Source organism: Lepisma saccharinum, chromosome 11 (genome assembly GCF_977018435.1).
Source record: "Lepisma saccharinum chromosome 11, izLepSacc3.1, whole genome shotgun sequence".
NCBI lineage: Eukaryota > Metazoa > Arthropoda > Insecta > Zygentoma > Lepismatidae > Lepisma > Lepisma saccharinum.
This window is the reverse complement of record NC_139239.1, coordinates 29,545,202-29,563,915: the sequence shown is the minus strand read 5'-3', so window position 1 is coordinate 29,563,915 and position 18,714 is coordinate 29,545,202.

Below are 18,714 nucleotides of genomic sequence, written 5' to 3'. Positions count from 1 at the left end.
CACACATATTCACTTCCGGTCCACTTCCGGTCCACTTCCGGTCCACTTCGGTCCACTTCCGGTCCACTTCCGGTCCACTTCCGGTCTACTTCCGGTCTACTTCCGGTCCACTTCCGGTTTAAGTTCAATTGGACACCAGGCCCATCTTGCATATCTAGTACTAAGACAATGTAATATGCAGAGACCCTCTAGAATTGCTCCGTGACTCTCTCATTTCTTACATCATAAACATATGATTTTTCACCTATGAGAATAACACTACATATGGTATCATCAGGTAATGCCTCATGGAATTCACAGATAATTTTAATGTTTGTCCTGTCATTCACCACAACCTGTTTTCTTTTTGAAGTGTTGATTACAAACATGGGTCTCTGTGCCTTGAATTCATCTGGAGTGTAATACATATCAGTATTGCCTGTAGTGACACGTTTGAAGGAAGAAAATGCTTCATATAATTTAAGAAAATCATCCTTGGACATGTCTAAATTGTAATTTTCTCTAGGAAATACCTCATTTCTGCCATTTTTAAGATATATGTTCTTGATGTTGCAGTTATCAAATTTACTTGAATTTTTTTCCTGATTGTTGTGTCTTCCAGTCTGAAACAATACCACCACAAAATCAGGCATGTCATATTGAATACTGGAGAATGAATTTGTGGCATCAAATTCATAATAAGAACCAGTTGCGGGCTTCTGTACACATTGATATGTATAAAATTGTAAAGGAACCTGTGGATTTTTTATTATATCTGCTTTGTATTTAAGAGCATAACTGGCTTCATACTCAACAACAGGGATTCTTAGCTCCATAGTCTGAATAATGCATTTGCCTGCATCTGGTAGGGTATTAGGCAGAGCTTCCCCTGTAGGGTTTAATGCACTGTACCTCATCAAAGCATTGTTATCATTTGCAGCTCTTCTAAATGTGATTCTTAACCCACCCTTCCACATAATTTCTTTGTAATCTGAGAAGAATCCTGGCAACAGGCGCATCGGGAACAGCACTGTGTGGTTCTTAGATAATATCTTATCACCAGCCTCAAATCCACCTATTTTGTAGTAAGAAGCCTCGGTTTTGGATAATTTTAATGTGGCCAAAGCTGTGGAGGTAATGCCGGGATAATCCACTCTGTTTATAACAACACCATGCTTTCTGATCTCAATTTCAGAGAATAGATGCGGCACAAAATTGTCTACAAGTCTTATATTTGAATTTGCCGGATAATCTGTACCATCGAGCTTTACAACATCAAATTTGATGTATAAATCTGCTCTGTGGGGGTGTATAAATCCATCCCCTACATCAAGATCAACCTCAATCTCTGTGTTGGGTTGATTTAAATTTGCAAATGTCCTCCTGTTTGGAGGGAATGATTGTAGCTCATAACTCTCAATATTTTCCATTTTCTTCTTGTATGTATTTTTATTTAAATGTTAATCTCTATGATTGCAGTTGTTGTGGCTCCAGCAAAATCAACTAATTCTTCTTTTTCATTAGTGACCATCAATTCAATATAATCTATTCTGTTATGGCACACAGGAAAATATAATGTTGGGGATGGATTGTAGATGATTGGCTCCATAAATTCAGAATTAGGTTTGAATGTTGCAATGATCCCGGTTTGTTTGTGAGTGCCTATGCCATTTGATTTGGTGATCATACCCTCTGCCACATTACAGTGAATATTCAGAGTCTCTATGGCCAAGAATTTAGGTATATTCATAGCAGTGTGTTTGATGCCTGCTTCAAGTTTTGTGTTGTTCTCAAATCCTAACAGCTCTCCTATAGTACCCAGATTCACTGTTTCTGTGGCAGATACAATCTCTACTCTGTGAGTGACAGAATTTTGACTTAACACTACACCTCTGGGTAATTGAGCATTTAGAGTGGACAGATTATACTGCCCTGGAGTGATGACAATTTTTTGATCCCCTACTGCAATTGTGTTGTTGTGGTGTGTAATATTTGGGATCAGGTACATGCCATAAAATGCTCTGAGAGCTATTGTTTTGGGATACACTATGTCATCATGCAATTTGAGTTTCAATATTGAATTTTGGCTGGTGAGATGGAATACCCCCATGATGTTTCAGATACCACAAGGCTTTTTGAAAATTTTCAATTGATGGTTTATTTATTTGAGACATATATCTAAGAACAGATAAACACAAATGTCCGCAATTAACATCTTTGAAATTTTGAACACGGGCATTATTGTAATAAAGATTAGCTGAATTTAAATATTTTACTAAATTTTCAGGTGGAACACCTCCAAATGAATCAAACACAAATGCCTCATCTTTTAAATATTTGAGATAACAGATCCAGTGAGTGCCCTGATTTTTGTACTTATCCAAATTAACTATGCCACACTCTTTGTTGAGTGGTTGTTCTGGCAAAGAATCAGACATGTACACACCTCTAAAATGTTTGATGCCCAGTGGCTTGATTAAAGCTTCAATATCTTGGTTTGTAAGCGGTTCTTGTTTTTTTTAAACTTATTTATGGCCCTCTTAACACCTTTGCCTTGTTTCTCAATGGCCAGGTTATGGCGCTTCTGCTCATCTAATTCTGCCCTATTTTTCTTGGCATCTATTACTGTTTTTGCTATGGCGGCTGATCCCCCGGCCAAGCTCCCCACAGCCCCGAGAGCAGCTAAGATGGCCGGGATGGTAAATATGAAACCACCCACATGTGATTTTTTTCTTGATTGCTGTAATTTTTTTAATTGGGGGGTACTAAGCAACAATTTCATACCATGCCCCTTTGCAATACAAGAGCTTTTCTTCTTGCGCTGCTTTTTGGTTAAAAGACTGTCAATAGGCCCAAGAGATTTGAGACCTGCATAAGGTATTTGATACATAACACCCTTGGCCTTCATTGTAGGTTTATTATATACATATTCACAACCCCCACCCCAGTTTTTGTTTGGTGCTCATAGCTATGGTGGTTCCCAATGCTGCTATTTTTTCACCCAAAGATGCATCTTTGCTTACAAACCTGCCAAATGCAGCCTCTTCTAATTTCTTGTCTGCAACATGTCTTTTGTCAAGATCAGAATGTGTGTTGTATGCTATGTCATGGTCTCTACAAGCAGCATCTAAAGGATTAACACCAGGATCCCCTCTGTTTAATCTATGATCCAATTTTGTGCCTGGACCACAATACTGATAACCTGGAATATGTAGTTCAAATGGCAGCTTGTTTATAATGTCATTAACCAGGCCCCGACCCTCAGAAATATTCCAAAATTTGGGGGGTAGAGTATTAATAATTTTTATGAGATATCCAATCCCCTTAGTGTCATTCACTATAAAATTAGACAATTTGGTGCTTATCATGTCCATAATTCCAACCTTTTCATTGTAAAAATTGTGGTTCCCAGCATTTTCCTCCCCAGCTATCACCAACAACCTATCTACAAGTTTCCTGACATCATCAACCCACACAAATTCTTTAGGCAGGGTGTTGTATTGTTTGATCCCACTGCCAGTCTTGATCTGAGACCATATGGGCTTGATTAAATTGTTGTATTTTGCTCCACTGCTGGACTTGACTCTTTTTTGTGTGGGATCATTGTTCTGGTATAGGGCATCTGATTTTATTAATATTTCTTTGTAATCCTCATAATCCTGATCTGTATAGCTGCCAGGCCTCTTCCTAGTCATCAGTTCCCACAATCCAGGTGTGCCGGTGTACTTAACAAAAGCACCTTTTTCTCCGAGACGAGATTCTGAATATACAATTATATCATCTCCCATAAATGTTACTCTGAAATTGCCAATTCTATGTATGATGCTGCCATCAAGCTCTGTGTCAGCATATAAGCCAAAAACCTCATCTTTGTTGTCTTTAGGTGTGGTTAAATATTTTTGAGCAAGAAGACCCAATTCAATAGGATCCAGAGTAGCTTCAATTCTTCTAGGAGCAACAGGACTAGGTGTATGAATACTGGAAAGTGGGGTGAATGGATAATCTAATATGTTCCTTGCAGCTACAGGTACAAGCTCTGTGATCAAATCTTGATTTTGCTCTGTAACAGTTTTGATATTTTTACCTAAATTATTAATAGCATCAATTACAGGCTGTTCTGTTTGTTTGTGTTTTTCATAAATTCCCCGGTTCTCTGATTTCCATCCCTTAAATCTTTTTACAAGATAATCTCTTAATTTAAGATCATCAATCATTGGCCTTTTCATGTTTATTTATATACGTCTCTACGTCTAGAAAATTGTTGATTTTATTTCTGTATTTGCCACTATTGGGTGTTCTTGTCATATCAATTGTGACAAGAACACCCAATAGTGGCAAATACAGAAATAAAATCAACAATTTTCTAGACGTAGAGACGTATATAAATAAACATGAAAAGGCCAATGATTGATGATCTTAAATTAAGAGATTATCTTGTAAAAAGATTTAAGGGATGGAAATCAGAGAACCGGGGAATTTATGAAAAACACAAACAAACAGAACAGCCTGTAATTGATGCTATTAATAATTTAGGTAAAAATATCAAAACTGTTACAGAGCAAAATCAAGATTTGATCACAGAGCTTGTACCTGTAGCTGCAAGGAACATATTAGATTATCCATTCACCCCACTTTCCAGTATTCATACACCTAGTCCTATTGCTCCTAGAAGAATTGAAGCTACTCTGGATCCTATTGAATTGGGTCTTCTTGCTCAAAAATATTTAACCACACCTAAAGACAACAAAGATGAGGTTTTTGGCTTATATGCTGACACAGAGCTTGATGGCAGCATCATACATAGAATTGGCAATTTCAGAGTAACATTTATGGGAGATGATATAATTGTATATTCAGAATCTCGTCTCGGAGAAAAAGGTGCTTTTGTTAAGTACACCGGCACACCTGGATTGTGGGAACTGATGACTAGGAAGAGGCCTGGCAGCTATACAGATCAGGATTATGAGGATTACAAAGAAATATTAATAAAATCAGATGCCCTATACCAGAACAATGATCCCACACAAAAAAGAGTCAAGTCCAGCAGTGGAGCAAAATACAACAATTTAATCAAGCCCATATGGTCTCAGATCAAGACTGGCAGTGGGATCAAACAATACAACACCCTGCCTAAAGAATTTGTGTGGGTTGATGATGTCAGGAAACTTGTAGATAGGTTGTTGGTGATAGCTGGGGAGGAAAATGCTGGGAACCACAATTTTTACAATGAAAAGGTTGGAATTATGGACATGATAAGCACCAAATTGTCTAATTTTATAGTGAATGACACTAAGGGGATTGGATATCTCATAAAAATTATTAATACTCTACCCCCCAAATTTTGGAATATTTCTGAGGGTCGGGGCCTGGTTAATGACATTATAAACAAGCTGCCATTTGAACTACATATTCCAGGTTATCAGTATTGTGGTCCAGGCACAAAATTGGATCATAGATTAAACAGAGGGGATCCTGGTGTTAATCCTTTAGATGCTGCTTGTAGAGACCATGACATAGCATACAACACACATTCTGATCTTGACAAAAGACATGTTGCAGACAAGAAATTAGAAGAGGCTGCATTTGGCAGGTTTGTAAGCAAAGATGCATCTTTGGGTGAAAAAATAGCAGCATTGGGAACCACCATAGCTATGAGCACCAAACAAAAACTGGGGTGGGGGTTGTGAATATGTATATAATAAACCTACAATGAAGGCCAAGGGTGTTATGTATCAAATACCTTATGCAGGTCTCAAATCTCTTGGGCCTATTGACAGTCTTTTAACCAAAAAGCAGCGCAAGAAGAAAAGCTCTTGTATTGCAAAGGGGCATGGTATGAAATTGTTGCTTAGTACCCCCCAATTAAAAAAATTACAGCAATCAAGAAAAAAATCACATGTGGGTGGTTTCATATTTACCATCCCGGCCATCTTAGCTGCTCTCGGGGCTGTGGGGAGCTTGGCCGGGGGATCAGCCGCCATAGCAAAAACAGTAATAGATGCCAAGAAAAATAGGGCAGAATTAGATGAGCAGAAGCGCCATAACCTGGCCATTGAGAAACAAGGCAAAGGTGTTAAGAGGGCCATAAATAAGTTTAAAAAAAACAAGAACCGCTTACAAACCAAGATATTGAAGCTTTAATCAAGCCACTGGGCATCAAACATTTTAGAGGTGTGTACATGTCTGATTCTTTGCCAGAACAACCACTCAACAAAGAGTGTGGCATAGTTAATTTGGATAAGTACAAAAATCAGGGCACTCACTGGATCTGTTATCTCAAATATTTAAAAGATGAGGCATTTGTGTTTGATTCATTTGGAGGTGTTCCACCTGAAAATTTAGTAAAATATTTAAATTCAGCTAATCTTTATTACAATAATGCCCGTGTTCAAAATTTCAAAGATGTTAATTGCGGACATTTGTGTTTATCTGTTCTTAGATATATGTCTCAAATAAATAAACCATCAATTGAAAATTTTCAAAAAGCCTTGTGGTATCTGAAACATCATGGGGGTATTCCATCTCACCAGCCAAAATTCAATATTGAAACTCAAATTGCATGATGACATAGTGTATCCCAAAACAATAGCTCTCAGAGCATTTTATGGCATGTACCTGATCCCAAATATTACACACCACAACAACACAATTGCAGTAGGGGATCAAAAAATTGTCATCACTCCAGGGCAGTATAATCTGTCCACTCTAAATGCTCAATTACCCAGAGGTGTAGTGTTAAGTCAAAATTCTGTCACTCACAGAGTAGAGATTGTATCTGCCACAGAAACAGTGAATCTGGGTACTATAGGAGAGCTGTTAGGATTTGAGAACAACACAAAACTTGAAGCAGGCATCAAACACACTGCTATGAATATACCTAAATTCTTGGCCATAGAGACTCTGAATATTCACTGTAATGTGGCAGAGGGTATGATCACCAAATCAAATGGCATAGGCACTCACAAACAAACCGGGATCATTGCAACATTCAAACCTAATTCTGAATTTATGGAGCCAATCATCTACAATCCATCCCCAACATTATATTTTCCTGTGTGCCATAACAGAATAGATTATATTGAATTGATGGTCACTAATGAAAAAGAAGAATTAGTTGATTTTGCTGGAGCCACAACAACTGCAATCATAGAGATTAACATTTAAATAAAAATACATACAAGAAGAAAATGGAAAATATTGAGAGTTATGAGCTACAATCATTCCCTCCAAACAGGAGGACATTTGCAAATTTAAATCAACCCAACACAGAGATTGAGGTTGATCTTGATGTAGGGGATGGATTTATACACCCCCACAGAGCAGATTTATACATCAAATTTGATGTTGTAAAGCTCGATGGTACAGATTATCCGGCAAATTCAAATATAAGACTTGTAGACAATTTTGTGCCGCATCTATTCTCTGAAATTGAGATCAGAAAGCATGGTGTTGTTATAAACAGAGTGGATTATCCCGGCATTACCTCCACAGCTTTGGCCACATTAAAATTATCCAAAACCGAGGCTTCTTACTACAAAATAGGTGGATTTGAGGCTGGTGATAAGATATTATCTAAGAACCACACAGTGCTGTTCCCGATGCGCCTGTTGCCAGGATTCTTCTCAGATTACAAAGAAATTATGTGGAAGGGTGGGTTAAGAATCACATTTAGAAGAGCTGCAAATGATAACAATGCTTTGATGAGGTACAGTGCATTAAACCCTACAGGGGAAGCTCTGCCTAATACCCTACCAGATGCAGGCAAATGCATTATTCAGACTATGGAGCTAAGAATCCCTGTTGTTGAGTATGAAGCCAGTTATGCTCTTAAATACAAAGCAGATATAATAAAAAATCCACAGGTTCCTTTACAATTTTATACATATCAATGTGTACAGAAGCCCGCAACTGGTTCTTATTATGAATTTGATGCCACAAATTCATTCTCCAGTATTCAATATGACATGCCTGATTTTGTGGTGGTATTGTTTCAGACTGGAAGACACAACAATCAGGAAAAAAATTCAAGTAAATTTGATAACTGCAACATCAAGAACATATATCTTAAAAATGGCAGAAATGAGGTATTTCCTAGAGAAAATTACAATTTAGACATGTCCAAGGATGATTTTCTTAAATTATATGAAGCATTTTCTTCCTTCAAACGTGTCACTACAGGCAATACTGATATGTATTACACTCCAGATGAATTCAAGGCACAGAGACCCATGTTTGTAATCAACACTTCAAAAAGAAAACAGGTTGTGGTGAATGACAGGACAAACATTAAAATTATCTGTGAATTCCATGAGGCATTACCTGATGATACCATATGTAGTGTTATTCTCATAGGTGAAAAATCATATGTTTATGATGTAAGAAATGAGAGAGTCACGGAGCAATTCTAGAGGGTCTCTGCATATTACATTGTCTTAGTACTAGATATGCAAGATGGGCCTGGTGTCCAATTGAACTTAAACCGGAAGTGGACCGGAAGTGGACCGGAAGTGGACCGGAAGTGGACCGGAAGTAGACCGGAAGTAGACCGGAAGTGGACCGGAAGTGGACCGGAAGTGGACCGGAAGTGGACCGGAAGTGGACCGGAAGTGAATATGTGTGGGTGGGTGTGGGTGGGTGTGGGTGTATGTGGGTGTATGTGGGTGGGTGTGGGTGGGGTGTAGGTGTGTATGTGGGTGTGGGTGGGTGTGGGTAGGTGTATCTTGGCCTAGTTTTAAGTGTGGCCAAAAAATATCAATTTTTGACAAGTTTATGGACAACAATCTCACAGAAGTGCCTTTTATAAGTGTAGGCACATCAATCTGAGGGGGTTCATACTTTCCGAGAAATTCCCGAGGGCATTTTTTACAAAAATCTTGGATTAGACAGGGTTCCACACTTGAGCAAAAAGCTCATATGGGCATGTTGAGCTTGTTTTAAGTGTAGCCAAATCTGCTTGAGGGGGGTTCATACTTTCCGGCACTGGTAGTACCACCAATCCCACTACTGAAAATGTTTTCGCGACTATGTCGGTGAAGGATCAAACGATCTGACCGGGGTGCACGTTGCTTCCCGCCTCCAAATTTAAAGGCTAACGATTGGGCCACTCTCGAGTTAGAGCCGGAAGGGTGGAAACACTTGCAGGCCTAACTGGAAACCACATGAAAAGATGGCCTTCCGTTCTATTTTCCGAAATAATTTTCGCGAGAATGACGATGATGGTTTGGCGCTCTTGGTACACCGAAGATACATTTCCTTTTAGAATTTAGAATGTCAGTGTTCAACTTCTAAGAGGACAGTTTTAAGAAGCGCGTTGTTTAAGCAGAACTAAAAATCCTACCCGATCCTACGTATGATAAACATTACCTTAGTAGTCATGTTTCATAATCAAAGCCACATAATACGGAAACAGCCAACAAAGAACTCGCTCAGTACCTTAAGTTTACTCTTGTAAAAAAAACTTCCGGTCGAACCAACAATTTCGTAATCTACTACGCACCTCAAGGAATATATTACAATCTTCCGAACTTGCTTTCATTATCGTAATTAATCGTGTAAAGTTTCGGTGGTATCGAGCCTTCATAAAGTTACGCACTTTCGCGCCATAAATTTCCAAGGGGAATATTCTGCGGAGGAGATAACGCAAAATGTTCGGGTTGCTAGCATAACATTTGGTAGCTGAAGACCCCTTCCTTACTGCGCACTTCTTTTCTCCATTTAGTCTTCCTTCAAGATGGTTCGTTCTATTTCGTCTGTAACAGCTGTGGAAATTAATTAAAAGGGGAAATTCTAAATCATGAAGATACACTGCAGCCTTCAACGGAGATGAAATTTTCATTCGTGCGAAGTAAAAATGTTTTGATCTGTCTTGAAAGTTTGTTTGATGTGCGAGACTCAAAATTTAATTGCGTATATTGTGGTTCTTGGTATTAGTTGATTTTGGGATATTCGTGTCGTATTTCTACATGCTTCAGGGTACATGTGTTGTTTGATTAAAAGCCGCTGTGGTAGTTACGTAATTCTATTTATTTCAAAACCATTCAGTCTTCTTCTGTCCTTGTGTATCTGTCAATAGTTAATGTACAGTGCGTCTGTACGCCTTCTCAGAATTCGACGCTATCCACAACAGCGTTGAATTCACTTTTACTTCCAATGATATTATTAATGCCGACCACCGTGGTTAGCACAGCGCGCTATGACGACAGAGATCCCGGTTTTCTTGTGAGTGTCTCATCTCAATTTCATCAGTGCTCATCCCCATCGTCGCGATTAACCAAAATGGCTGAAAAGAACCTGTAATTAACAAAAAAATCCTTAATGTTAATGTACAGTCAGCAGCAATAAAATGGGACACCTTGATCTTGAAATACTCTCTTCCCTGCAAGGCGATAGGTGATGTATAACTCGACAGCGAAGAGTGGATCTGAATAGGAAATATGCAATGGCTAATCCTGCCACTGCACTGCACAGTGGGCCAGAATTCTGAAAATGGGGACAAAAAACTGAATTGGTGAATAGTCAGTATTTCTAATATAATACATAAAAAACATAAAATTATTCAAATTCTGTAGTTATTCACATGATAGCAGTGCAAAATAATAAAGTAACATGTGTACAAAGAGTGCCCTGTTCTCGTGTACTGAAAAAAACTGAAGTTCGCAACATCACATAAAATCAGTTAAATCCTGTGCTTGTTGACATGGAAACACTACCAGGAGCCACAGTGGTCCAGTTCAAATTCAAATTCAAATTTTCTTTATTAAAGAAAATTTGAATTTGAATTTGAACTGGACCACTGGTAGTTTGACTGCCAAGCGGGGACTCGGGTTCGACTCACGTGGTGGGTGATCTACGGTTGAATATATTTTCTGGCCTAGTTCCTGCATAAAAGCAGCTCGGGTTTATACAGCATGTAATAAAGCTGTACCCAGAGGCAACCGGGGGGGGGGAGGGAGGGTCAGCATGGTGCTGATGGCTTTGCCTCCATAAATGACCGACATCGTGAATATGTGGAGCCTCCACATTTCCCCATATTCCTTCATGGCACGGTGCAGTGGGCACGATGATATTCACCTACCTTACACTACGAAATAAATTTTACTACAGTGCGCTGTGTTCATATACTGACTGATATATACGTTAACCTTCATTTTCATTGTTAGTAGTGCATAGAGTTTCCATTGGTCAGGCAGATTCTTTGGGTTCATCTGACACACTATGATGTCGAGCAAGCAAGTGATGTCTTCTTATAGCGTACATGATTTCTTATCAAGAAAAGGCCAAAGGCTTAACGGTAGGCGTTTTTACAAACCCTATAGTGCTGCAGAACCAGAGGTATATAACACTTTCTTATTGGCTGTGTGAACCGGAAGTGTTTATGTTCCGTGTCCATTGTTCCTTGTTTCTTCATTTACAGCAAAAGTATGGAAAAATTAGACTTGTGATTATATAGTAATAAAGTTTGTAAACAGATTGTCGAAATTATGTTACGAAATATACGTTCTTATAATAAAATATAATGTTTAAAATGCTATACGTTGGATATACATAATTTGCTCAATAGTCATTGGTAGTTACAATCTTTGCACTTATGTGACTTTGATAAGAAAAATCATTCACTTCAAGAAGAGTTCTGATTTCTGTCTTCTAAAACATTAATTTAAATAATTTTGCTAAGAAATGAACCGTATTGTAAATGGGTTTCTTATCTTGTTGGGATGGATATCTGAAATCTGCACTGTTAATTTGAACCCTGCCATCTAGCGTTAACTTGAAGGAAAGCTGCATCAACTTCCGGAATGGCAGCCAATCAGTAGCCAAATGTCGCTTGAGGTTCTGCAGTACTATAGGGTTTGTAAATATGCTAACGGTAGTGGACCAGACGAGATGAGCAGATGATGCATAAGATCTTCATTGGTAGAAATTCGGGAGCTCTCGCGGGAAAGTTGCTCACTTAATGTTCTTGATTCTTGCTATTTGAACCTCCTCAGAGAGCTGCCGACTAAAAGAACAGCTGCTGCTATGGAATCTGGACCGTGCACCAAGATCTTGTGTACAGAATTGGACATATAATACCAATAATATTCTGTTACATGAAATTGTACAGTTACCAACGCATATTCACCAAAACTGTGAGCGTTAGTATGGTGACTTGATGATTGTCTTTACAAAATAGTTGCATAGTTTGATTAACACCTTCCTGATGCCTGTGATTTTCACTGACTTTTATTTAGGATCCTGAAAGAATTGGTGTGTTGTCTTGCCATCATTCGAGGTGCCACTATCATCTTGTTTAGGCTTGCCCATGAAGCGGTTGAATTTCTCCTGGACGTTCGGTTTTTAGAGCTCTCGTCTTTGCTCCGTCTTCTCCACCAGCCTGTCCCTCTTCAATTCGATTCGATACATGTCAAGGAAAAAAGTCAAGAATCAAATCCATGCACGTAGGATTGACAGTCAGAACTAAGTATTTACCGCTCTTTAAGTAATCTTGTGAAATTTGTTTCCATTTCTATCTGCCAAGCGCCACAAATGACCCACCTGAACAGATGATGTACCGCTCGCTTTGTTGCAAACTAAGGTGTGAAAAAACTGTCAGATCTTCCCAATATCAGATGAGAGGTGTGTAGGACTAAGATGCTGTATGTGGTCCCCATTACATTCAGAATCTCCTCAGGTTACATTCAATACTACTTTCTAATGCAATTCTATTTCAATGGAGACTTATTTGCCGGTGTGAAATCATAAGCAACTGACATTCTTTTTACATTTCGAAACTGAGAATAGGCACGAGTTGGCAGCCAGTTTTCTATTGGTTGCTTTTATGACCCATTCAATCTTTCTCTAGAAACATCTTCATCCTACCTCGTCCCACAAATTTTGAATGTCAAATGGAAGAAACGCATATCATTACAACTCAGCTCAAAATGGCAGCGTATGAACATGCTTGTATAATAATGTCCACAATTCAGTAAATTATTTCATACTGTACCCGCAGGAAGTACATACCTTGACGATATGTAGAATATATGCAACAGAAGGCCACACAGATAGGGATCTGAGAATTCAAAACCAGTCTGAGTGGGTGAAACGGTGTGCCAAACGTCTGTGAAATGGCATTTGGCAAATGTATGGGTTTTGCCCACTTTAAATCCTCATGTACGTTAACATCAGGATGAAACTATTTGCATTTTGAGGTAGCCCCATCATTGTTCTACAGAAACTAGTGGTTTAAAGGCTCTGCTTTTAAGTAGGAATTTCGATTTTTGTCCCCATTTTAAGAATTCTGGCCCACTGTGACTGCCGTAAAGTTAAGCAACACGCATAATGTAATGCAGGGAAGCAATAAGTGTCCCATTTTTAATGCCAATGACTGTACAATATAAGCTGTTGCTGTGTGTGCGTGTTGGCAGGGAGGATCATAGTTCAAAAGGGAGATGAGGACTAGCTTCAACACACTTTTGCGGTTGATGGTATCCACTAGAAAGATTCCATAGAATCGAGTATTGCAAGCAGCTGACCAACTTTGAGAAAAATATTTTTATCTCTAGATTTGGCACGCACAAAACATCCAGAAACAGAAATATTTTTTCATTAATATACTGTAAGAGAAAGTCAAATTCTTCCTCAGAAAAAAAAGCAGAGAAACATATCACAGAGTCGGTCTTTGTGAAACAAAAAAAGTAAAAAAAAAGAGTGAAGAGGGAATATCTCAAGAGACATGGAGAAAACGTAAGAGGGGAAATTCCTTGCGTCCTTCACTTTGCAACACACAAACACAAGCACCAGGCGGTCACGTCGCGTTGTGTGTTTAAATTTCGAACCTCAAATGCGGTAGGGCTTTGGGGATTTCTTAGTTATTCTGTTTCACAGAGCAAAAGGCGGACCGAGTGAGTGAGTGAGTCGGTAACGGGAACTTTCTCCTTGTTGCTCTCACCCCCTTCCCCTCTTTCTTAACTTTCCCTTCCTGCTTTCGCCTACGGTCTCTTCCGAAAAGCTTTTTCTCAAAACTTATTTTTGAAAAAAAATGCTAGAAGCCTTAAAAGCAAAAGTCTGAATATTTACTCTGCCCCTTTACTCAAAATCAATATGTAAAGGCAGTAATACACAGCCTCACCGCTCCACACCTCTTGTGGGTTATTTGTTCAAAACTGTATTCAGTAAGCCTCATTTTTTTATGAATCTGTCAAATGCGACATTGTAACAAATTGCAAATAGATATGAGCAAGAAAAATTCATACATTGCTTACCCGATGATTAATCTTACGGTAAAATCAAAGCAGATAGGACGCCAGTGATGTCACGAAAAGATTAACTATTATTCCATGATAAAAATAAAGACTAACTTCAAAGTGATCAACAAAGCACAGGGTATTGAACCAAGACCATCTTGAGGTTCAGGCCACAGCGCTCAGTCAAGCCGTCATCATCTGGGGGCGATCGTCTTAACGCTGTAAACTCCTTGTCGTAATTTTACCGTAGATAATTAAGGTATATTTACCGTAGATAATTAAGGTATATTTATTTCTCTTATGAAGTTAAATTTTGACATTTACCCTCCCGACGAATATAGTTAGAAGAAAAATTTATAATATTGAATATTTACACCAAAATTTTCATTCAGGAAGTCACTATGGCCACCACAAAAATTCCTACCATAGCACAAAAAAAGAGTTGAAAACCGTTAGAAACTTCCTGGCGGAAAAATTTAAACATTGTATATCTTTGAAAAATATTATCGGGAACATTGGTCAGCTACAGTAAAACTCGTAACCGCTTTTGTATGTAAAATCAATTGATTAAATAAAACGAAAAACATGTTAGGTTGACCGTAAACTTTCCAAGTTACCTAATCAATTAAATTGTCTTTAAGTTTACCCAAAATTAATCAACCAGATAATGCAGATATTCTGTGTAGCTATACAATCTCAATACAAAACTTTAATTTCTATATTCTTGCAGCAAAAGCGAAAGAAATTGGTACAAGGGCAATGTTACATTTCTGTGATAAAGACTAAACCTAAATCATTTGTCACATTGTAATTTCGATCCTATTGACTTTATTGAACGAAAGATAATATACAAATTGAATCTTTTCATTGTCGTTAGTAAGATCTGTGACAATAACTTAAGAGTTTCATTGAAGAAAAAAGCAGATTAATATTTACATTTTAACGTTCACTTGGGAAATAAACATTTGGAATATTTCCTTACACTGTTTTTTACATTCTGTTAAAAAAATTCGAGAAGAATGTTAATGAATTATGAAACAATAAACATTATCACTGATTTAATAACATTGAAGCTTCACAAAGACAAAAAATAAAAAGCAGTTCATATGAAACAGTTTTAAAAATTTAATACATTTGTAGTTCATATTAACATAGCTAGGTAACAAAATGCTTTCTGTGTGAAAACATTTGTATTTGAAACATAAGTAATATATTCTTGGATAGTTTTAAACACGAATATTTCATCGAAGTTCTTGTTACACATCGCACCTTTGTATTTGAATGTGCAACATATCTTCCATTAGCCTCCGATTAGCATAAAGGAACATAAAGCGGGATAAAATAAGAATAAATGTATAGCTGTATAGCTTTCTTTCATTAAGCACATTTTGAAACTGAAAATTTGTGTAAATAATATGAATAATTTATCGAATGCTTGCATAAAATTTACACTAACAAATAGCTTTGGTAGACGTAATATTAACCAACGTTTGTAATTAAGGGTAAATGATATGATATTTCTAAAAAAATGTTGACACGTTGTCCACATTTACGAGTATATTTGATGCCTATTCCGGACACATGAAATGTTTACATCATGAACTATTACTCTTATTTATTTTTTAGTATAAAACATTTGTTACTTATCTTGTATCTTTTCGCAGTGACTGAATCACATGGAATTGCCCTAAAAATTTCTCATTTTTAACAACATCTTGAAGAAATGTGAACGTTAGTCTTACTTTTTTCATTGTAATTGCCTCTGCAATTGAGTACACAAGACTTATACACCATACCTCTTCCACATTTAAGCATATTTACACGTCATGTAAACTCGATTACAGTTCTTAAATTTGCATTACAATTCCATATTCACTAAAAAGGTCCAACATTGATTTCGAAGAAGCAAATCAAACATGGCGGCTATCTCGCCTCCAGTTGATGACGCTTAGTCACGTGACCGGAGCAAGCCATGAGGCTTTCAGATTGAGAAGGTAATGATTGAACGCTCTGATTTATTCGTATTTTATTTGTTTGCATGCAGCACCCTCCGGTGACAGTAGTGTAAACACATTGCTTGAAGATCAACTTTTATGTATCAATCTGCATCATTCACGATAACAACAAATGTTTTACATTTTTGCAATACATTTTAAATTATTTGTCGTCCAATTGAAACGTTAGATTCAGTGTTCTTATTTTTCTCATATTTATAGTGAAAATGTAGAATGAAACGGTGAACCATCAGTAGATTTAACAGTGCATTAACTGTAAAGTTACTGATCATATTACGGTCTAGACAGGCAGATTACAGCAGACTCGACGTACTGCCAACCCAAAATCCGCATTCTTGGTACTGAAAGACGTGTTGCATCATGGGATTCATTATTACTTTTATTTTGGCCTCATGGTGATACATTTAATGCAAACCAGAAGAGGGATGTAAATGCATGATATTTTAAGTTGCTGCACTACTCCAGCCGACAGTAAGTTCATCCAGTGTGGTGTTTGAAATATTTCCAGTGGGGGAATATTTAAGCTACCACTATTGAAATATCGGCACAATATGTACACACTTACAAACACACACACACATACAATTGATAGATTAAAATATTTAGTGTGAAATAGAAGTAAATAGGGAGAAATAAATAGATGCAGAGGATGATAAAGAGAAATAAACAAGATAACAAAAAAGAAAGAGGCAAATAGTGGAAGAAAGCGGGAAGAAAACAGTAATAGAAGACCAGACAGGGAGATGATGAAGAAATAGTGGGAAGTAAAGCAGGAAGAAATAAATATAGAGAAACAGAGAAAGAATGAAGAGAGTGAAAAAGTAAGATAAGGAGAGGAACAGAGAGAAAGACAGAGGGAAAGAGAGGAAGATGAAAGATTGAGAGTATGAAAGAAATAATGAGACACAATGGAAGAAATTAATTGAAAAACGGAATAAAGAAGGAAGAAACAGAAGTAGAACGAAGAGAGGGAGAGAGAGAGAGAGAGAGAGAGTGAGAGAGAGAGAGAGAGAGAGAGAGAACAAAATAACAAGGGAAAGAGGCAAACAGATGAAGAGAGACATAAGAAAACAGTGAAAGAAGACCAGATAAGAAGGAAAAGAAAGAAATAGTGGTAAATAAAGCAGGAAGAAATAAATATAGAGAAACAGAGGAAGAAAGAAGAGAAAGAAATAGGAAGAAAGAGAGAGGAATTGAAGGAAGGAAGACAGAGGATGAAGAAAGAGTGAGAGTATGAAATAAAGTGTGAGAAACAATGGAAGAAATAAATAGGGAGAAATAGGAATAAAGAAGAGAAAAACAGAGGTAGAACGAATAGAGAGAGAGTCAAGGAATTGCTGAAAGCACCATTCCAGAAATCAGCTTGCATGGCTTGGAGAAGCAGTCAGTAAATATGCTTCTCCACAAGGACTGGTTCCATCCAATAGATCGAAGCAGATGAGAGATCTAATTATAGCAAAGAAGTTAAGTTTTAGCTTACAATAAGCTTGTTTAGAAGTTTAATGACGACACCCATTCAGATGTTAGATTAGACATTGACTTTCGCTGGGAACAGGCTCGAAACTGGAATGCAGGAAATCAACGCTGATAAAAGTACTCGTCCGTCACTAATTGCTGCAACTACCACGTGATTCCAGATTAAATACAATCCGCAGCATTTCATGTAGCTCTTGAAATTCTGCGATTAAAACTCCCCATCCTATCCTCTCCTTCCCCCCTCAACCACCCCACTCGTCGGGTCGATCCTGATTAAAAGTCCACTTTACCTGATTGGAGGGAGCAAAAACATGACCGCACTTTACGATGCTGCAACGATTATCAGTCAAAAGTACCTGGTCGTGACGTCATTTTGCGTCCCTGTTCGGGCGCCAGCTCTTAATGTGCACCAGGAGGGATAATGGATCCCGCAAAATGGTAACGAAATCTGAGAGAATCATAAATCTGTTTTATGATATTTATTATTTTTACATGTTTTCTCGTCGCTTTATGAGTAAGTGAGAGGCTGAAGTCTTTTATGTATACATATAATATGTATATTATACATTTTGTATATGTATATATATGTATGTATGTATGTATGCGTGTGTGTGTGTGTGTGTGTGTATGCTCGCATAATCCGTGCGTGTGTGTGTGTGTGTGCTCATACTGCTTATAAACTCTGTTGAACGTATAATTCAGTTAATCCAGTATCTATGTATAGAAAAGCGTTCTAAAATTAATACTTAATAGCAACGTAAATATTATTTTTGAAGTGTTTCAATATCGAAATGACTGTAATACCAGATGTTGTGAATACGTCTTAAAAATTACACGTACGATGCAATGTTTTATTTGCTGTTTCATAAATACACTACGCTGTCTTTACATTATAATGCACTACAGCGCCTTGAATAACGTAGTGTGGAAAAGAAACTGGTTCCCGAGACGGATGAGAACATAGATGGCAGTGCGATCAGAATCGGTGCTAATTTTCTTATGAAAGTAATGTGGCTTTG